Here is a 24,133-nt window from a genome sequence, read left to right on the forward strand (position 1 = left end):
ACCTTGAACCCATTACAAAGACGCCTATGCTGTTGGGGGAGATTTATCAAAGCTTGGAGAGAGATAAAGTAACAACCAGCTTCTAACTGTAATTTTTCAAACACATCCTGTAAAATTACAGCTGGGTACACGCGATGTGTGTACCATGTGATGGCAGATGAGACAGCATGATACGGTGGGTGGTCTGTACACACTGCACGATCTGGGGTACGATCGCCCAATATATCGTTCCCCCGTTGCAACCAGAACATGGTGTCGGCCGCAAGATGTTCATATTGACAGTGCAGAAAACGGGCAGGAACACGCTGGGTCTATACAATATATTTGTGTTGCCAACAGATATGAGTCACATTAGTGGCATCAGGCATGGCTGGGCACACTCCATGACAAAAAAAAAGAAGTCTAATAATAAGTAAAAATCAGGGCCCTTTACTACAGTATGTGTTTGCTTTTCATTTTATTGATATAAAAATTCCCCTTTTTCAGTCCCTATTGCATGTACCTAAGTTGGTCACTGACAATTGCTTGTTTCCAAGTCTTATATTTGTAGTAGTAGAGGTGTCTGGAACTGACTCTAGTACTAGATACTGTATATAGGAGATACTGGCCACATGATATTGTGCTATAAACAGGAAATGTAAGGCTGGAGCAGTGTCTTTGCAGTACTGTAGTATGGCAGCCTTCAAATAGTAGTTCCACCTAGTAATTCAAATAGATGGCAATCCAGAACGTATTTGGGTTCAAAAGCAAAAATCAGGGCTGGCAGTGACCCAAAGGGCAGTCTGTAGCCCAAATCAAAGGTCAGGGCAAGTAGCAATCTAAAAAGTAATCAGGATCCAGCATTCATCTCACAGGAACAATGTGACTGCACCTATAATTGTAATAGAAGTTCTGCGCTGTCTGCATTATAGAGAGCAGGGATCCAATTATTATGTTCATAGCAGGTTGATCACTCTCCACTTCCCTCCTGGCTGATCACATGCATTCATAACAACCAAGAAGCCTGGAAGGGAGGAGGAGCAGTGGTCAAAGTGGACAATTTGAAGTGAGGCTATGGAAATATCAGGAGAGCTTTACTTAAGCAGGCCCAAATCCTGAGCCCCACTGACATTTCCATACCCCCACTTTAAATAATGATAGTGACCTGGGCCTAATGTCCAGGGGCATGGGCTTTCTGCCTGCTTAACAAGCACAGGCCTGAGGACTGACTGTGCCCACGTGCCTAGTGCCCAACAACCCTGGTGGTCTAGGGAGGGTTAAATAAGTGAAGGTGGCCGAAGCCTCCTACCATGGCGCTGGGAGAGGCTGCAGTGTGGAGCTTCATTTAGCCTTTTTTCTTTCCACCATCTTGGTGCACCCAAGTGAAGCCATAGTTATTACACCTGCTGGAGGCTCCTACTGAGGCTGCGCAACAAGTTGAAAAGTCTTATCTCTACAATGGCGCATTCTCGAGGTAATAGTTTAAAAACTGTAACTTTCTAATTTACCTGAACCACAAAAGCACGTACCCTGGCAGAATAACTACCTAATAAAACAAACCCCAAGTCTAAATTCCATCCCTACCCTGAGTTATGCCTTCCCAAAAATCCCCCATAGACTATAGCAGAAAAGGATTCCTAATTGAGAATGTCAGAAAAAAATGACAGTTGGAGATTTATGTTACTCCCATGTCCTCATTTTTTATGTTTTTGCCCTGAAATTTGGCATACAGCACCGTGCGACAGTTCTACCCGTTCCCACAAAATTCCAACTTGGTAACTGCTATAGCTTTTGAGGTGTAGCCCCTCAAACACCCTCCCCCCCCTTTGGAATTCTCTATGGAGAAATCTGTTGTATTAGATGTAGCCTTAATATAAGGGCACGACTGTGCCCTTATAATGTAATAAAACTAACCCCATATATATATATATATATATATATTCCAAGTGGTTCCCGCACTCCCGGCAATGAAATGTCAATGTCAGGGTGCTTCCACGGACATGTGAGTCCACATATAAAAAGAATTTCCAAAGGAAAGATGCACTCTCTGTGTAAAATAATCTGCACAATTTATTCGTCTTCAAAACATCCAGGTGGTACAGAAGAATTCAATATTCATGGTCGACGTTTCGGTACAAAGCAGTACCTTTCTCAAGACCTCAATTCCAAAAGTCATACAAGTAATGTCATGTTCAATTGATGTAACAATATCTGTGAAACATACAAGAAATAAACAAACAATGATCCGTCTATCAGGCTCCCTTCAGACCATAAACAAGTGAGCACAGTGGAGCTATATGTCCCGCTAATATTATATACTGACACCTAAGTGACTATTCACAATATAAAACAAGTGTATATCACACCTTAACCAGCACACACCATGTGAGTACACAATCGACTATACGCTGCACAATTGTGACAATTGCAATGCTTACATAGCATAACCGGAGATATCCACAAAACAACCATAAAGTGTTGAAAGACTATTTATGGCCTCACTCAAGTGCCAGAAACATATAAACACAATGCACAGATGCATATATAGATACCTGTTGAAGTAAAAATTGTGTGGCAGCGTTGAAGACTGGGTATAATCAATGCATTCAAACCTATGAATATACAAGGTATCAGAATGTAATATATGGATAACAAACCTTGCGTTCTCATTTAGAGCAAATAATTTACCTGGTGTGTGGTGGTGGAGGGAGACCCAGCCGGGCCCACGGCGTCTGGCGTGCACGTGTGTGTACACGGGGTCACCGGGCGCTGATGTGGGAATACTACTGCTCACTGCTAAATACCGCTAGACCGGAAGCACGTCATGTCTCGGCTTCCGTTTCCTGGTGGTTCTCTGGAACGCAAGCCGACCAAGGTAACTTAGCAATGGTCGGGACTTGCGGAAACCATTTAAACTGATCAATAATGTCAAGAAGGGAACCTGAATGACTAACCAAGGTGCAACTCAAAAGCTGTATATAGTGACATAATAAATATCAATAAATTCAGCTATGTCAACATACATTAATATATGGTGCGTTCGGCATGTAGTTTTATACATACAAACAAACACACAATCAATAGTAACTATAATGATACAATACTGACAACAAAGTGAACCTTACAAAAACACATTTAAAGGATTGTATTCATTTAAACCTTTTGGCATTACAGTGTCTAAAATATGAATCCAATAACATTCCCTACGCTTCAGACATAAAAGTCTGTCATGTCCTTGTCGTGGGGGGATCCAATCAATGAGTTTGCATTGTAATGATGCTGCGGGATGCTTCTTCTCATAAAAATGCCTCGCGACAGGTTTGTCGCTTTTACCGGTCTGTAGTGCCGTTCTAATCGAGGCTCGATGGTTCGCCATCCTGTCTCTAAAGCGTCTAGCTGTGAGGCCTACATAATATAAGCCACAAGGGCAGATAAGTATGTATATTAAATGATCTAATGCACAATGTAACCTGTATTTTATAGCTATTTTTCTCCCCGTATGTGGATGCGGAAAATTAGGTCCAATTATCATAGAAGAACAGGTGATACAATTTCCACATGAATAACTCCCAGGTCGTGACTGAAAAATTGCAGAGACTTCACTTTTCTTATTAGGGTATTCGGTAGGCCTCATGAGCATCTGCCGTAGATTTGGTACTCTTCGGTAGGCCATCATGGGAGGTGCCATACGTTGAAATGGTAATGTTCTATCACTTTGTAAAATCGGCCAGTAGTGCTTAATCGATTTCTCAATGTGCTTGGCATGACCATCATAAGTGGTGGTATAAATGAGACGTGTACCATCTTTCTTAGATGGTAATGATTTCTCAGTTGTTGTAGAAAAAATATGTCTAGCTTTCTGCAGACTTCTATGCAAAATGGCTCGCTGATAGCCCCTCTCACGGAATCTCTTTGTCATTTCTTCCAACTGGAGTTCTCTAATTTCAGAAGAAGTGTTAATACGCATGACCCGGAGATATTGTGATACCGGCAAGTTGTCTTTTAGCGCAATTGAGTGGTGGCTTGAAGGCAATAAAGCTAAATTTCGGTCGGTAGACTTCCTAAATAAGGTGGTCGTGAGTTTACCATCGAACAAACTGATGGTGACATCTAGAAAATTGATCGCATGGCTGTCAACCTCGGATGTGAAGCGTATCGGTGTGTTCAATGAATTTAAATCTGTAATCATTTCATTGAAACTGTCTACAGTATCTTGCCAAATAATAAAAATGTCATCAATGAAACGAACAAAAAATCTAATGCTTTGGCCATACTTGGAGATGATATACTTTCTCTCATAGTCAGCCATGTATATGTTGGCATAGGAAGGTGCCAAATTGGACCCCATGGCCGTGCCTGATACCTGATAATAGAATTTGTCCATATACTGAAAATGATTTTTAGAGAGAACTAATGTCGCCAATTGAACCAAAAATTCAGTAGGAATACGTTTTAAAGGCCGAGTTGACAAAGCCCTTCTTAAACATTCAAGTCCATCCGCGTGTGGTATGACCGTGTATAATGACTTCACGTCCAATGTTGCTAATAAGACACTATTCAAATTCCCAATTACTCTCAATAATTGTAACAAGTGACCAGTATCTCTTAAATAGGTTTCATGCTTATTGACTAGTGGTTGTAATTCGTGATCAATGAAGATAGCCAATGGTTGCAGAACAGATCCTTGTGCAGAGATGATTGGTCTGCCAGGAGGTTTTATTGTAGTTTTATGTATTTTAGGTAATGTATACAAGATAGGACATCTTGGATGGTCAACCATCAAAAATAAAAATTCATCATGGTCAATCCATTCATGAACCAGAGCTTCGCTGAGTGCTACATCAACCAGAGCCTTAACCGCTTGAACGGGTCTCTGGGCAACTTCTATGTATGTATTCTTGTCAGCTAGCTGTGACATAATCTCTGCATCATAGTCTGTCCAATCTTGTACCACCACAGCACCTCCCTTATCAGCAGACCTGATCACTAAGTGTGGATTTTCTATCAGAGACTTTAATGCTTTTTCTTCAAGAGACGTCAGATTGTTATACATCTTTGGTGCCATGTTAGACTTAATGTCATTTGAAACTAACCTGCAAAAGGTTTTTAGACTGGCATTATCCGTAGATGGATCAAAAACGGATGGTCTCTTAAACCTATTGATGTCTGTAGTAGTGTTCCTATTACAAAAAAATTCTTTCAATCTTAGTGATCTACCGAATTTATAAAAATCAATGGCACTTTTAAACTCACTGTGCTTATATGTAGGAACAAATGAAAGGCCTTTAGCCAATACACTTAACTGTGTCTCATCAAGAATGGAACTAGAAAGATTAAAGACCGTGCTCAAATCCGCCTTCCACGACGACGTCTCCTTGTACCCCCCAGGTTACATTGTGCATTAGATCATTTAATATACATACTTATCTGCCCTTGTGGCTTATATTATGTAGGCCTCACAGCTAGACGCTGTAGAGACAGGATGGCGAACCATCGAGCCTCGATTAGAACGGCACTACAGACCGGTAAAAGTGACAAACCTGTCGCGAGGCATTTTTATGAGAAGAAGCATCCCGCAGCATCATTACGATGCAAACTCATTGATTGGATCCCCCCATGACAAGGACATGACAGACTTTTATGTCTGAAGCGTAGGGAATGTTATTGGATTCATATTTTAGACACTGTAATGCCAAAAGGTTTAAATGAATACAATCCTTTAAATGTGTTTTTGTAAGGTTCACTTTGTTGTCAGTATTGTATCATTATAGTTACTATTGATTGTGTGTTCGTTTGTATGTATAAAACTACATGCCAAACGCACCATATATTAATGTATGTTGACATAGCTGAATTTATTGATATTTATTATGTCACTATATACAGCTTTTGAGTTGCACCTTGGTTAGTCATTCAGGTTCCCTTCTTGACATTATTGATCAGTTTAAATGGTTTCCGCAAGTCCCGACCGTTGCTAAGTTACCTTGGTCGGTTTGCGTTCCAGAGAACCACCAGGAAACGGAAGCCGAGACATGACGTGCTTCCGGTCTAGCGGTATTTAGCAGTGAGCAGTAGTATTCCCACATCAGCGCCCGGTGACCCCGTGTACACACACGTGCACGCCAGACGCCGTGGGCCCGGCTGGGTCTCCCTCCACCACCACACACCAGGTAAATTATTTGCTCTAAATGAGAACGCAAGGTTTGTTATCCATATATTACATTCTGATACCTTGTATATTCATAGGTTTGAATGCATTGATTATACCCAGTCTTCAACGCTGCCACACAATTTTTACTTCAACAGGTATCTATATATGCATCTGTGCATTGTGTTTATATGTTTCTGGCACTTGAGTGAGGCCATAAATAGTCTTTCAACACTTTATGGTGGTTTTGTGGATATCTCCGGTTATGCTATGTAAGCATTGCAATTGTCACAATTGTGCAGCGTATAGTCGATTGTGTACTCACATGGTGTGTGCTGGTTAAGGTGTGATACACTTGTTTTATATTGTGAATAGTCACTTAGGTGTCAGTATATAATATTAGCGGGACATATAGCTCCACTGTGCTCACTTGTTTATGGTCTGAAGGGAGCCTGATAGACGGATCATTGTTTGTTTATTTCTTGTATGTTTCACAGATATTGTTACATCAATTGAACATGACATTACTTGTATGACTTTTGGAATTGAGGTCTTGAGAAAGGTACTGCTTTATACCGAAACGTCGACCATGAATATTGAATTCTTCTGTACCACCTGGATGTTTTGAAGACGAATAAATTGTGCAGATTATTTTACACAGAGAGTGCATCCTTCCTTTGGAAATTCTTTTTATATGTGGACTCACATGTCCGTGGAAGCACCCTGACATTGATATTTCATTGCCGTGAGTGCGGGAACCACTTGGAATATTTTGAGTATTTTCTGAGAATTCAGCAAATGCTTTTTTCAGACACCCGGCGTTCTATGTATAATATATGTGGACACATGTATAAAAATTGTGAAATGAGAAATAACATATAGGATCAGTCGACTATAAGAGGTGATCCTTTTTTCTATGGCATACTCAAATCATTTGTGAATTATTTGTTCTTGTATTTTGTTTAAATTTGTTACAATAGTAATATTTATATGATACTCTATTGTCACCTTGGTTCACCCCATTATCTACTTTAATTAGGATAGCTTCCGGTGGACAAGGTCTATTAGATGAGGCTCTGCTCTCTCAAGCTGAGAGTGGGGCCATCTCCTTTACCGATGACGAAATCAACAAGGTGTTATTTGATAAACTAGATTTCAGCACACTTCCTGCAGAAACTAGCGCAGATCTGTTTTATCGATTATTGAGGTTACGGAGGAGAGAGGTTGACCTACTATTACATGGTCAATTTCTGTCCGAGTATCATTGTCGCAAACAAATCCCCAGAGGGTTTAGGATACACAATATACCCACTTTGGGGAGAAACAATCCGGTATTCTGCAGTAGGTGGTGTGCAATCTTGAACAAATGTTCACTGGATTTATTGATACTGGTGATTGAAGAAGTTGGAGGCGAACTTCAGAAAGTCCAGATTGAGAGAGAACAAGTTGAGATTGTCACACTACCTACATTGCGAGATGACAAAGGAACCAATTGGTTAGATAGATTACACACACAGGTGGAGACCTACAAAAGGGATTTAACTGCCTTTAAGCGGAAAAAATTAAATGCTGTTACTTCTGACTATTAAAAACACACTGTATATCGCTGGCTCTTGGGTGATAACATACCATCTAGACCCCGACAGTTCAATCAGATGTCCAGACGTAGACGACATGTACAAACTCCGTTAGAATCCGGATCATCGTTATCAACTTCAGAAACTGAAGCCAGTTATGAATTTGATAGATCGAGTGGTAATTTTTTAGAAGTCGGTCCACATCAGGACCGTATTCCACCCGACCTCAGCGAGGCAAGAAACATAGACCCCATCCAAGGCGTGGGGGGTACAAGGAGACATCGTCGTGGAAGGCGGATTTGAGCACGGTCTTTAATCTTTCTAGTTCCATTCTTGATGAGACGCAGTTAAGTGTATTGGCTAAAGGCCTTTCATTTGTTCCTACATATAGGCACAGTGAGTTTAAAAGTGCCATTGATTTTTATAAATTCGGTAGATCACTAAGATTGAAAGAATTTTTTTGTAATAGGAACACTACTACAGTCATCAATAGGTTTAAGAGACCATCCGTTTTTGATCCATCTACGAATAATGCCAGTCTAAAAACCTTTTGCAGGTTAGTTTCAAATGACATTAAGTCTAACATGGCACCAAAGATGTATAACAATCTGACGTCTCTTGAAGAAAAAGCATTAAAGTCTCTGATAGAAAATCCACACTTAGTGATCAGGTCTGCTGATAAGGGAGGTGCTGTGGTGGTACAAGATTGGACAGACTATGATGCAGAGATTATGTCACAGCTAGCTGACAAGAATACATACATAGAAGTTGCCCAGAGACCCGTTCAAGCGGTTAAGGCTCTGGTTGATGTAGCACTCAGCGAAGCTCTGGTTCATGAATGGATTGACCATGATGAATTTTTATTTTTGACGGTTGACCATCCAAGATGTCCTATCTTGCATACATTACCTAATATACATAAAACTACAATAAAACCTCCTGGCAGACCAATCATCTCTGCACAAGGATCTGTTCTGCAACCATTGGCTATCTTCATTGATCACGAATTACAACCACTAGTCAATAAGCATGAAACCTATTTAAGAGATACTGGTCACTTGTTACAATTATTGAGAGTAATTGGGAATTTGAATAGTGTCTTATTAGCAACATTGGACGTGAAGTCATTATACACGGTCATACCACACGCGGATGGACTTGAATGTTTAAGAAGGGCTTTGTCAACTCGGCCTTTAAAACGTATTCCTACTGAATTTTTGGTTCAATTGGCGACATTAGTTCTCTCTAAAAATCATTTTCAGTATAAGGACAAATTCTATTATCAGGTATCAGGCACGGCCATGGGGTCCAATTTGGCACCTTCCTATGCCAACATATACATGGCTGACTATGAGAGAAAGTATATCATCTCCAAGTATGGCCAAAGCATTAGATTTTTTGTTTGTTTCATTGATGACATTTTTATTATTTGGCAAGATACTGTAGACAGTTTCAATGAAATGATTACAGATTTAAATTCATTGAACACACCGATACGCTTCACATCCGAGGTTGACAGCCATGCGATCAATTTTCTAGATGTCACCATCAGTTTGTTCGATGGTAAACTCACGACCACCTTATTTAGGAAGTCTACCGACCGAAATTTAGCTTTATTGCCTTCAAGCCACCACCCAATTGCGCTAAAAGACAACTTGCCGGTATCACAATATCTCCGGGTCATGCGTATTAACACTTCTTCTGAAATTAGAGCACTCCAGTTGGAAGAAATGACAAAGAGATTCCGTGAGAGGGGCTTACAACGAGCCATTTTGCATAGAAGTCTGCAGAAAGCTAGACATATTTTTTCTACAACAACTGAGAAATCATTACCATCTAAGAAAGATGGTACACGTCTCATTTATACCACCACTTATGATGGTCATGCCAAGCACATTGAGAAATCGATTAAGCACTACTGGCCGATTTTACAAAGTGATAGAACATTACTATTTCAACGTATGGCACCTCCCATGATGGCCTACCGAAGAGTACCAAATCTACGGCAGATGCTCATGAGGCCTACCGAATACCCTAATAAGAAAAGTGAAGTCTCTGCAATTTTTCAGTCACGACCTGGGAGTTATTCATGTGGAAATTGTATCACCTGTTCTTCTATGATAATTGGACCTAATTTTCCGCATCCACATACGGGGAGAAAAATAGCTATAAAATACAGGTTACATTGTGCCTTAGATCATTTAATATACATACTTATCTGCCCTTGTGGCTTATATTATGTAGGCCTCACAGCTAGACGCTTTAGAGACAGGATGGTGAACCATCGAGCCTCGATTAGAACGGCACTACAGACCGGTAAAAGCGACAAACCTGTCGCGAGGCATTTTTATGAGAAGAAGCATCCCGCAGCATCATTACGATGCAAACTCATTGATTGGATCCCCCCACGACAAGGACATGACAGACTTTTATGTCTGAAGCGTAGGGAATGTTATTGGATTCATATTTTAGATACTGTAATGCCAAAAGGTTTAAATGAATACAATCCTTTAAATGTGTTTTTGTAAGGTTCACTTTGTTGTCAGTATTGTATCATTATAGTTACTATTGATTGTGTGTTCGTTTGTATGTATAAAACTACATGCCGAACGCACCATATATTAATGTATGTTGACATAGCTGAATTTATTGATATTTATTATGTCACTATATACAGCTTTTGAGTTGCACCTTGGTTAGTCATTCAGGTTCCCTTCTTGACATTATTGATCAGTTTAAATGGTTTCCGCAAGTCCCAACCGTTGCTAAGTTACCTTGGTCGGTTTGCGTTCCAGAGAACCACCAGGAAACGGAAGCCGAGACATGACGTGCTTCCGGTCTAGCGGTATCTAGCAGTGAGCAGTAGTATTCCCACATCAGCGCCCGGTGACCGCGTGTACACACACGTGCACGCCAGACGCCGTGGGCCCGGCTGGGTCTCCCTCCACCACCACACACCAGGTAAATTATTTGCTCTAAATGAGAACGCAAGGTTTGTTATCCATATATTACATTCTGATACCTTGTATATTCATAGGTTTGAATGCATTGATTATACCCAGTCTTCAACGCTGCCACACAATTTTTACTTCAACAGGTATCTATATATGCATCTGTGCATTGTGTTTATATGTTTCTGGCACTTGAGTGAGGCCATAAATAGTCTTTCAACACTTTATGGTGGTTTTGTGGATATCTCCGGTTATGCTATGTAAGCATTGCAATTGTCACAATTGTGCAGCGTATAGTCGATTGTGTACTCACATGGTGTGTGCTGGTTAAGGTGTGATATACACTTGTTTTATATTGTGAATAGTCACTTAGGTGTCAGTATATAATATTAGCGGGACATATAGCTCCACTGTGCTCACTTGTTTATGGTCTGAAGGGAGCCTGATAGACGGATCATTGTTTGTTTATTTCTTGTATGTTTCACAGATATTGTTACATCAATTGAACATGACATTACTTGTATGACTTTTGGAATTGAGGTCTTGAGAAAGGTACTGCTTTGTACCGAAACGTCGACCATGAATATTGAATTCTTCTGTACCACCTGGATGTTTTGAAGACGAATAAATTGTGCAGATTATTTTACACAGAGAGTGCATCTTTCCTTTGGAAATTCTTTTTATATATATATATATATATATATATATTTATATATATATATATGTGTATATATGTATATATAAATATATATGTGTATATCTGTGTATATATATATATATATGTATCTGTATATACACTTGTGATATATACACATGGATATATACATATACTATGTGTATATACATATATATATATATATATATATATAAAATTAATGGAACAGGAATGTGAGCGCCAATTGTGCTTGTATAACCTTGTATAAATGATGTGCTAAAATATAAAGTGCCAAGTGAATAAATATAATAATGAGCTCCCAGAAATGACTATCTGATCGCCATATTTCAATAAGTGTTACCACAATGCATAAATGTATAAAATATACGTGAGTAAATAAATACATAGGGTGTATAATATATAAAAACAAATTTATTTATAAAAAACAATACACCTTCCCCTTATAAAAAAGGGTGAAATTTATACAAACAACATAAAATTGTGCTAATACAGGGGTAAAAAATACTTTTAAAAGATACAAGTAAATGAGATTAAAATAGGCTTAGCTGATTATACAAGGTTATACAAGCACAATTGGCGCTCACATTCCTGTTCCATTAATTTTATCTGTTTTTGTGTATCAGATCACCACTAATACATTCCCTACTGGTTGTGCTGACACCCATATTTGCAGGGAGTGCTTGATATTTTTATTCTATATAAGTAGTAAAACAAGATACAGAGAGTGGACCTATAACAAGAAGTCTCTAGACTGAATTGGCGCTGTAGTCTTCATTTGCACATATATATATATATATATATGCATATATAGCATATATGTATATAGATTGTGTGTGCAGTTCCCAACCAATGTCAAACAATCAATTGTTTGTATCGATGGTTGAACCAATCGGCCATCGTTGGTACAGCAGTCAATGACCAAAACTACAGTATACCAGAAAAAATATATTTTTATGGTATATGATGTTTCAAAACAAAAAATGCATTGGAATAGTTTTAAAAAGATGTTCTTGACCTAATTCAATCATAAAAAAAAGTAAATTTCGGAGTGGTTTTTGGAAAAAAAAATTGTCAGTTAAGTGGTTACACGCACTGGCACGCCTACGTTCCACCGACCTCCTACTAGTCACCACCCACAAACGGCACTTCCTGTCAATCACTCTGCGATGGGTCTGCGTAGTCACTGCCATCGCAGTCCTGATCTAAATGGCTAGTTCGCGCACGCACACTGCGATGCGTATACATGTGCAGTACGTAACAATAGGCCAATTGTGTGCGTATTAGCAATTGTGTTCCTTGCTGAATCAGGCAAAGTGCAAAGTGGAGTCCCAGTCACTTATTTAATGCAACCAAACTCATTAAGATTTTAACTGGCACAGGAGGAAATAAATAACCCCCAGATAACAATGAGGGCCTCCAAAGTAGTGTCCTGCAACTCAAGCATTAGCAAGGTATTGTGCAAATGCCTTGCTAATGATTGATTTGCATGACTCTACTTTCAGACAGTAGACACATGTACACACTTTTTTTGTTTCTTTTTGTTTGTTTTTTTTAACTTGCACATATTATAGAACATCCAGTTTTTCTAGTTTGTAATTTGCAGTTTGTTTCTTCTCTTATCATTATTCTCATACCATTCTGCAAATGATTCTGTAAATGTCACAATACATCTTTTAAAAAGGGAAAATATTACAGCACGGAAGTGAGATTAAAAACAAAGTGTTGATAACACTGCAGATGTATGCGCTAAAGACAGCCATAGATCATCTCCTGTGGAGTTTCAAGAGACATGGAACGTTTCTAGGTACTTGTGTGAATGCTGCATAGAAAAAAAAACATTTGAACTGGAATTGATTTAAACAGGAAATCTTTATGTTAGTTACATATAAAGAGTCAGTGCTGAAAAATGAAAAATAGGAGCATTGTAATGATTAATTACATGTTTTATGCTCGACAAGTATTTGATTATGAAATTGAGTTTTTAAGATCCCTCTTTGATCTATAGAACAATGTGATACAGATAAATAGTGATGGAAGAGAACATACCTCTGTACATCTGCATAGCTATTGTTATCTAACCATTGTAATAAATTATACACTGCTATTAATCTTTCTTACCGGGATCTATCCGTGTAGGTTATATGTTTCACCATGCAAAAACGTACAGGTAGTTTGATTTGCTGCAGGGAAATTAGACCCTAGTGTGTTTGTGTGTGTGGTAGAGAATTAAGACTGCGCGCTCCCCTCACGAATGTAATATGGTGACATTATATAAATATAGAATGATATTAACAATAATGGTATTATTATTATTATTATTACTAATAATAATAAGTATTATTATTATTTTAATAATGTTAATACATTCTTTTTAAAATAGAGTAGCTTTCACCACTTCTACTCTTAAGCTCGGTACACACTATAAGATATATAGTACAATATATCTCTCAGACGAGGATCAGAGCGATATATTGCGCAGATGGTATAGAGTGTACACCTGATTGTGCATGGGCGCCAGTCGTTCATCGCATCGTCCCATCGGCTGTGCAGCACAGCAAATGGGACAATGCAATGAACGATGCCATGATGCTACATGAAGCATGTAACGATATATCATGGTATCGTACACCGGATCATGTAGTGTGTACAGCGCACACAAAATATCATTACATTGCGTCATTCTGTCAATGGGTACACACATGGTATAGTGTGTGCCCAGCTTTAGATCTACAGCACTACTGAAAAGTAAAGTGATAATGTTTTCAAGAGCCTCAGTACTCACCACCATTCACTCATGGGAAGTAGTCAGCATCCTTGCAGACGGGATGCTGACTGTTAAAATACCGGCGCCGGAATCCCGACAGCAGCCGGGATCACGGGTTCAGAATCCCAACCACCGGCATCCCAAAGGTAAGTGTCAGGGGTTAGGGGGAGGGTTATGGTTAGGCACTAGGGGAAGAGTTAGGGTTAGGCACTAAAGGGGGAGAGAGGGTAAGGGTTAGGGGTAAGGGTTAGCTTTAGGCTACTTACCTAATGGTGTCAGGATTATGACTGTCGGGATGCCGCTGTTGGTATTCTGACCGCCGGCATTCCGACCGCCAAGATCCTGTACCCAACCCTTCACTTTTATGTGATCCACCTCTTTCTGTTTCCTCTATCAGTTAGAGTACTATAAGGCTTAGTCTTATGCATTCTGATCTTCTCTACTTATACCATTCCCTTGGAATATTAATAAGCTTGAATTTCAGTCTCATTTCTTTGCATATGACACCCAAATGTATCTACCCTCTCCAGGTTTCTCATTCGTAGGGGAAGCAATCCCCAGTGATTGGCCAACGTCAGCTACTGGCCACAGTGGAGGAGGTGGTTTCTGATTATAGCTCTCAGCTAGGCTGCTACTGAGGGGAGTGAGCTGGGAACCAGGGGTGTATCTAGGGGATCAAGCGCCCCTGGCAAAGTAGGGGACTGGCACCCCCCTCAGTTGGCAGTTAGTAAACATACACTGTGGTGGCTGTATAGGCTGCAATCGCCCCCCTCTTGTGCCAGGCTGATGCTTCTGACAGAAAGATTGTCAGCAGCACAGAAATTTGACAGACAGAACTGGACATGGGTGGCACTGGCGGGCACGTGCCGGAACCACATCCCGGTTGGCGCCCCTGGAGAATGACATCCTGACTAATAGGAAGATACGCCTCTGCTGGGAGCACAACTTCAGCAGTGGCAGCACCCTCCCTCCCCAGCCCAGCTCAGCCCACAATGCGTGCCATGGAGAGAGCAGAGACTTGCACTACTGTGTGCTGTGTTCCCAGCTCCCTCCCCTCATCAGCAGCCTTGCTGGGAGTTATACAAAGGAGCCGCCTCCTCCACTGTGACCTACAGCCACCACTGACCTATAACCGGAGACCCCCTCCTCCCCGGATCCGCAACTGTTCTCACCATCTACTGTGTATGGTATGCAGTCGGGAAGCCGACGGACCTAATGCCGACAGCCGGCTTCCCGACTGCTTAATCCCGGCAAGGGTTAAATGACAGGCATCTAAATCTAGACGCCTGTCATTTTACTGATGCCGGGAGACCGGCACCCGGCATCCCGATCGAAGGGACGCCAGGCACCGAGCACGGATAGCCGCTGGGGGAAGGGTTAGGTTTAGGGTTCCTGGGGGGAGGTTAGGTTTAGGCTAGGGGAAGGGGGGTTAGGGTTAGGCACCCGCAGGGGGGGACTTAGGCACCCCACCCAGGGGACTTAGGTTTAGGCGGCGGGGAAGGGGGGTTTAGGTTTAGGCACTTAGAGGGGGGATTAGGGTTAGGCACTGGGGGTTAGGCACTGGGGGGAAGGTTAGGGATAGGCACCCCTAAGGGAGGGAATGCTTACCTTAGGGACAATAGGGATTTTCACCCATGTCGGGCAGCCGCTGTCGGGATTCCAACCGCCGGACAGGCATCCAGCGGTAAATCATACAGATTCCCCGTGTATAGGCCTGTATTACTGAATGTCATACTATTATTTTAACTTGCATGTTCTCTTACCACTGCAAACTCAATCTTTTAAAAGCTGATATAACAATGTATTAATCAGCCACCAGAAGTTACCTTCCCAACAGCTTTATTTTTGTTGATAAAACAACAATAAACACTACTCTCTCAACCTCAATAACTAGGCATTATCTTTGATTCAGATTTGACCTTTGTTCCCCACATATTTTCCAACTCTGAATCTCTTATCCCTACTCATTATCTGCTCCCATTAACAGTAACAGGTCCTCTCTTGGGCCATCCACACTCTGTGGACTTTTTTATAGATTGTAAATATTCAAGCGTTCTTAAAGATTTGCCTCTTTAGCTGATCTCATCAAATTGCTGAACCATTCATTTCACCTTCAGTCCTTCACGCTCTCGGCCCCCCGGTAAAGCAAGCAAGCCTCCCAGCAGGGGGGGGTCGATGACGCAATTCACGTTGAATTGCATCATTTTGCCCTCACCCCCTACTTCAAAATGGCAGTAATCTCGGTATTGTGTAGCGGGGGCGGGGCCAGAATGATGTGATTGTGTGGCCACACCCCCGCTCCACCCACAAATGCTGACCACGCCCCATTAATTTGCCAATTTGGCTGCCCCTTTTTATATGTGGAGGATTGATTGTTTGTAAGCTAGCACCTTCCCCTAACAGTACTAAGACACTCACTAGACCTTTCTTAAAAAGCACCACATCTGCGTACACACTTGGAGCCGAAACGCAGGCCAATAATCAGCCATGTGATTAACCCTATGGTCACGCACCAGGAGCACCTGTCCTAAGACGTTGGAGCCATCTTATGTACGCAGGGTATAGCAGCCGCCTGCTGCGACACGACTCCAAAACGGCATAGACCTGACTGCATTTGCCAACCACTCCCCCATTTTCTCCCCCAAACTGTACCTTCCTGTCAATCACACTGTGATCCTTAAAGGTATGCGTGTGCAGGATCACAGAGGGGGCTTGGCGCATACGCATTTCAATGCATGCACATACGCAGTTCATCGATAATCGCACAACTGCCTAAAGATTGGAACAGCGTACATCTTTGAATGAGGCCCTAAGTTCTTTTCCAGTTGCAATCTGCTGGACCAATATTGTATGTACTTTGTGGTTCTTATGTTTCAAACTCCTATTCTCCTATGGATGAAGGCAGGGCATCTTTCTGTTTGTGATACCACAATTCATTCAAACAATATTTTTTTACATTTAGCAATACTCAGACGTGTGGAAACACATTGGTAATTGTAACTGTTTTTTTTTCTTGTATAGAGTTCAACCTTTGTAACTATGATATTATTTCAGCCTTTGTTACTTTGTTACTTTTATTTAATGTGTGTGTAATATGTGTGTATCTTATGTAAAACTTCCATCCACAACATACTCCTCTATTCTTTTTCTGTGCTCTATAATATCTGGGCAGGGAAAGGTCTAGGTGGGAGAGGTGGCAGCGTCGTGCCATGAATCACATCAGTGAGACCCCACAACATAAGGCTGCACTTGGCAGACTTCAATGGAGTTATGTATTCTCCCAGGAGATCTGTCCCACATTCAGTCATCTCCCTGCAACTTTATGAGCAGGCAAGTATGATCCATATGTGTAATCTTACTTATCTTTATTCCCTAATTGCATGTATTTTCCTCATTGTGTCTACCTTGTGCTAACTTGTGGGAGGGCCTTTCTTTTCCATCAGAAATCCATACAGAAAGAGGCAGAATGGAGGGTGTTCCTGCCCTTGTTGTCCGCAAAGTCTCAGCTACAAGAAGTATATGTTTTCATTGGGCCTTACACATGGCCTGAACTACTGAAAGGCATTCCTGTGGCGCAGCCTATGGTGCCATGGTTTAGGAGGATGCCTACAATATGGAACAAGTGACATAATGTAATATCCTGCATTGGCCACTGACATAATGGGATGGAAGCCCGCAGCTTCTTATCTGAGATAAATGATCAATGTTACTGACTGTGAGTATGATGTTAGAGCTCAGCCGTACACTGTCAGTCTGACAGGAGCTCTGAATGCTGCCTCGATCCTTCCCTTCTGCCTGCCAAGGTAAAGGACACTGACCCTAACCATTTAGCCTCTTCAGTCTCTTCCAAAATAAATCTCCTATTCGTGATTATGTATTTATTTAGTGCTGTCAATCAATTATGTAAATATTGGAATATCATTTAACAGAAAAATATTACATTCAATAGAAAATACTAGAGCACACAGTTAGGGCGTAATCAGCCACAAGGCTGTATAAGGGGACTCCTAGGGCCTGGCGTGTCCTAGTGAGCCGACTTGCCAAACGCTGTTGTCATCTCTTTTAGGGTGTCTCTATGCTTATAAATAGCATATGGGGAGGTCTGAGGGCACAGCGGGGGCTCTGATTAGCATACAGTATAAATGGCATTTGGGGAGGTCTGTGGGCACATCAGGGGGTTTAATTAGCATACAGTATAAATAGCATATGGGCAGGTCTGAGGCCACAGCGGGCGCTCTGATTAGCATACAGTATAAATGGCATTTGGTGAGGTCTGTGGGCACAGCCGGGGGTCTGATTAGCATACAGTATAAATTACATTTGGGGAGGTCTGTGGGCATGTGAGAGGTCTGATAGGCACATCAATGGTATATGGTAAAATCTAAGTGAATGTGTGTGGGTTTGAGGTGTATATACATTGCATGTGGGGAGGTTTGTGGGCATATGGGGGACTGCCAGCTGGAGTGGAATTGCAGCAAATTTTTTACCTGCACTGCCCTTTACCCCATGGTAAGAGAACTACATCCAACTCAGTAAAACAAATAAATATTAGCCAACAGTCTGGTTGAGAATCAGTTAGGTTGATCATATTATCAAATTATGATTTTATTCCCTAACAATTTAAACTAATTCTTTAATGATGTTACTTATAATGCAATCTATACAACTTGTTTTCTTCAGTGTGGCCTATGAAGGAATTTGCATAAACCCTTGTTTGAAATTCATCTGTACTGGAGATGGTAATAATAGGGATATAGGCCCTCATTCAGAGCCACTCGCTAGCGGCAGTACGCTCGTTCCGAGCGATGTTCGCACATCTGCGCATGCGTACGGTTTTTAGTACGCATGCGCGAACCAGTCAGTGCGGCCGAAAATCGTTGGTACGCAATATAGCGAGGGCCTGCTATTTTGAGTGACAGAATGAGGCGTATGTGGGTGGTAACAGGGGAAGGTACTTGAAAACGGGGAGTGGAGATCCGAACGCAGGCGTGCTTAAAGGTCAAAACGGGCGTTTTAAGGGAGTGCATAATTAATACAGCAGCGTCATTGACCACGTCACTTGGTTTTTTTCAACTCAGAACTGCTCGCAAAATAGCGGTTGAAAACACCAACCACAAGAATAGCGAGCAGTTCATACGCTGTACGATGTACTCGATTAATCTAATAAATAGCGGACATGACGTATGGTGCGTGCGGCCAGGGGGCGTTTTTATCAAATAAACGAGCGTATGTTTTGCTCGCTCGTTCAGACTTAGAGGTGGGAACAGACTGCAATTTGCGAACGGATCATTTGAATAGCCACCCCTTGTTTTTGAACGAACGACCACAAATAGCGAACGGCTCTGAATCAGGCCCATAGCCTAAAGAACTAATAGGCGTGAGACAAGAAAATCTGCTTAGTCTGCCAACATGCAAAAACAGAAGCCAAACGCCTGCAGGATGTGGTATGGTTGGAAATAATACTGCATGACTTTTTTCTTTTTATTCTAAATGATGACTGTCTAAAAAATAAAATCCTTTAAATATATGTCATATATGCAGGGACAGAGGCCCTGATTCAGAGCCGGATGCTCTGACAGAGCGCTCGCTGTGAATCAGGGCCGGCCCTTTTTTTTTAGAGCGGCCTCCTGGCCGCTCACATAGCTGTGAGTGACCACCCACAGCTACAGCGAGCGGCCAGGAAGATGGTCGCGATGGTCAAGACCATCGCGACCATCGGGCTTGAGACGAGACCCTTGTGGTAGGGTCTCATTGCCGCAAGCCCCGGAGAGAATTCGGCTCTAACAGGCAGCCACTCCCCCGGCCCGCCCACCAAAGGGGGCGAGCTGTCACTCAACATTGACAGCTTGCCCCCTTTGTTGCGCGACCAGGAGCGACGGAGTGCCCGTCGCTATCCGGGTCCCGCGCATGCGCACTGGCCCACCATCGACCCGGTTGCGAGCGCACAGCGCTTGCGAACGGGTCTGAATCAGGCCCTTGTAGCATATGAAACAGTCCAAAACAGTCCCTTGTAGTATATGAATTAGAGCAGTGGTTCCCAAACTGTGTGCCGTGGCACCCTGTGGTGCCTCAGGACACTTGCAGGGGTGCCTCAGGTTGGTTGTCCAGCACCAAATCAAGTTATTTATAGTTAATGTAATGTAAATATGTGGACAAAAATAAGTGCAAACCTATCCACCACATAACTGAGCCTAAGGATGACAAGGAAGCACAATATACTTCACTTTACTACATTACTAAATTTTTTCTGACTTCTCAATAACAAACTTTTGGCTTAGGGTGCCATGAAAACAATGCTGATACTCTAGGGCACCGTGATTCAAAAAAGTTTGGGAACCACTGAATTAGAGATTTGCCCTGATCCCCGTGTTTTGGTTTTGGATCTGGATTCAACTTTGTGTTTTAGGTTTGCAAAACCACTCATTAGTGTTTTGGTTTTGGATCGGGGTTTTTTAAAAAAAAATTGATATAAAGTTTTTAAAAACAGCTGAAATCATGTAATTTCTGTAATCCAACACCCGAAATTCGGATTTAAAATCCAAATTCCAAAACCACGGGTAGATCTGAACCGCGACTCGGATCTGATTCACAAAATGTGGGTGGATTCGGAACCAAACCTCACATCTCTAATATGAATTAATCTACGTGCTCCTTGTTGAATATGAAGAGGAAAAAGGAAAAACAATGGTGAGGGCATGTACAGGGTAAATAAATTAGGGTATGAATGGAATGGACTAGGGCAGTGGTTCCCAAACTGTGCACCGTGGCTCCCGGGGGTGCCTCAGGACACTTGCAGGGGTGCCTCAGGTTGTTGGTCCAACACAAATCAAATTATTTATGGTCAATGTAATGTAAATATGTGGACAAACAGAAGTAATCTGTCCACCACTACATAACTGAACCTAAGAATGACTGGTATGCACAATTTAATTCACTTTACTACATTAGTAAAAAAAAAATCTGAATTTCTCAACAACAAACTCTTGACTTAGGGATGCCGTGAAAACAAAGCTGATACTCTAGGGCGCCCTGATTCAAATTGTTTGGGAACCACTGGACTAGAGGATGCCTAAATCTGTACAGCATCTTGCCTAGGGCCCCATGCTGTCTTAATCCAGCTCTGCGTGCAGTTTTTAAAACTACAGTGTTCTGAATTCTCTTATGCTATGAAATAGGAATTTCCATGTAAAACGTTTTTTCAGAGTCAAATTGATCAGTTTAGAGGCTGAACCACACATGAAGTGTGGCAGATTGCCACACTGCAAGAAAAAAAGCACTATCAAGTAAAACATTTATATTTCATTTGTCATAAAATAATACATTTATATTGCCCCATTATAAAATAATGAAATAATTTACCCCTGTAATAAAAAAAATATTTATATTGGCTCCTTATTAACATTAATATTGCTTAATGAACACATTAATATTGCCCCATAATTAATACGTCAATGTTGGCTCCCTAATAGAGAGGTCGGCTAATTTTGGTGGCACCCAGAACTGTACAAATTGCAGCAGCATTGGCTAGACATGGTTGAGGACTGCTATGCATGGCCTGTGTGGCAGTGTAATTCATTGAAAAGGTATTGGTCCACCAGACTCGCTTAGCCTACAGGAGCCCTGTTGGACCAATACATTCTTGGTGAATGATGTGAGGGTCTCTAGGAGGAGAGTCTCCAAAGCCTGGCATAGTTTCCTAGAAACCTGGAAGGACTACATAGACCTTGTTGCTTCCCTGCTGAAGCTCGGTTGGGATTGAGAAGCTGCAGAGAGAGCACAACAAGCTGAGCGAGGAGTGGGCAGATCAAATCAGATCTGATACTTAGGGTTCCATTTATCAACGAATCTAAATACCAGCGGCATATTTTGTTTAGTATTGACACTGGTGTTCATCATTACTTACCCCTGCAGCGAAATGAACATTTACTTTCATCTAAATTCTGATCTGAAAGGCCAGATAGCTCAAGCAGCATGCAGTATAAACTTTCTGACTTTTTTCTGTGAGTTTCAGTTCTGTTTTACAAATGCAAACTACAAACTTTAACTTGATACATTATACAATTTGTGCACTTTCAAGTGTAAAAGCTTTGAAATAATGTAGTTTGATATGCTGTTTTGTCTTGAATAAATTGCAGGGTTAAACTCCTCCTTAGCTTAAATTCTGCTTTTATAAATATGTATGAAGCATGTTTGAATGGGTTGACATGCTTTTATACATCTAGTTGCACAATCTTTAATTTATTTAATGTAAGTACCAAAATCCTACTTTACAACAGCACATCTTATTCTATCCCCTCCCCTCTATACAGTACTTTCTCCCCTGACTCATCTCTCTCTTTGGTCCTTCCCTTTTCCCTCACTTCACTGCTCCCTATTTCCCACAACTTTCCCCTATACTTGGCTCTAGTTTACTCCTTGCTCACCCCTGTTCACATCCTTCATCTCTTACTGTAGTTCTCTACTCCCTCGACCATCCCTTTCCTATACCTACACTTTCCCCACTCTCACTTCAACATTCACACCCCAAATCTGCTCTGTGCATTAACAATCCAAACAACCTCATTCGTATTCTACTCAATTTGGGCTCCCTCTGAAACTACTGTTCCTTTTTGTCTTGAAGTTCCTCCAGAGATTTGTTTCTTTCCAGCTCACCTCATTCCTCTCTTCCTGCTCCTTTTTGACCTCTCCAATATAATGTCTGTCCCCTCCACAAATCAGAAACCACCATTACTAAGCTCACCAAAGACCATCTTGCTGATAAAGCCAATGGTATCTTCTACAGTGCATTCTCATTCTTCTCAACCTATCTGCTGTCTTTCACATTGTTGAATGCTACTCCATCAAACTCTACATTATATTGGTCTTCGTAAATGTGCCCTCTCATGGGTCAACTCTTACCTCACTGACCATTCTTTTTTATCTCTAACTCTATATCCACTTGACCCCCTCTTACCTCTACCTGCTGGTGTTCCTCAAGGATTCACCCTTGAGCCCCTCCTCTTTTTTCTCTACATCTCCTCCATTAGAATATTCATCAACTCCTTTAGTCTCCAATACCACCTGTATGCTGATGATTCTAAAATCTACCTTTCATCCACTAATATATCTTACTCACTGTTGTTTCTTCCTGCCTTTCTGCCATGTTAGCATTATCTCAAATGAAACATGTCCAAAACTGAACTTATAGTCTTTCCTCTTAAAGGATCCACCCCTCTCCACCCCTCTCTTTCTGTTTACAACATCACCCTCCGGACCATTCCTCAAATCTGATGTCTGGATATCTTCCTTGATTCCTTCCTATCCTTAACATCCACACATTTAATACACAGTCTATCTCACTGTAAGATCAGGCCCTTTCTCACAAGTGAAATCACAAAAACCCTTTTCCATGCACTCATCCTCTCCCGTCTCAACTATTGTAACCTCCTCCTCTCTGGCCTCCCTCCTTCTTTGCCTTTCTCTGTTTTAATCTATCACGAACACTGCTGTGCATCACATTTTCCTTTAGAACCACTCTGCATTGCCCTTTGAATCCAATTCAAACTCCTGGCTCTCACTTACAAAGCACATAATCACTCTACCCCCTCCTATATCTGTAACCTCATTTCTGTCTACACTCCCTGCCGACCCCTCCACTCTTCCTCTAAGTGATGCCTGAACTCCACCCTGATTACCTCCTCTTATGTCCTTCTCCAAGATTTTTTCCCTCATACACCTCCTTTGGAACTCACTACATCTCCAAATCAGATTTTATACCAATCTCACCAGCTTCAAACTTCCACTAAAAATACATCTTTTCATCACATCCTTCCATCCCTCCTCCTAAATCTCTACTGTTCTCTCATCCCCAGTCCTGCACTTCTCCCCAGTTCAACATCCGCCCTCTTCTTAGCCTGTAAGCTTCCACCGGCAGGACTCTCCTACCTCATGTTCATCCCTAGCATTATCCTTGTTTCCAGTGCCCCCTTTTTTGTTTAATAGTCCCTTTCAGTGTCTCTGTGTGGTTGCTTTTCACTGGATACAGGCTCATAGAGTGGT

The 24,133-nt window shown here is 41.5% G+C and overlaps 1 long non-coding RNA gene across 1 annotated transcript; it reads left to right on the plus strand.

Moving 5' to 3' along the window:
- Positions 1 to 13,076: 13,076 nt before the first annotated feature.
- On the plus strand, positions 13,077 to 17,913 carry LOC148521430 (uncharacterized). The gene is made up of 3 exons (XR_015878822.1): positions 13,077 to 13,135; positions 17,268 to 17,425; positions 17,539 to 17,913. It is a non-coding gene; the product is annotated as an uncharacterized LOC148521430 (long non-coding RNA).
- Positions 17,914 to 24,133: the final 6,220 nt, after the last annotated feature.

Source organism: Taudactylus pleione, unplaced genomic scaffold, assembly GCF_031769625.1.
Source record: "Taudactylus pleione unplaced genomic scaffold, aTauple2 ptg000162l, whole genome shotgun sequence".
Taxonomy (NCBI): Eukaryota; Metazoa; Chordata; class Amphibia; order Anura; family Myobatrachidae; genus Taudactylus; species Taudactylus pleione.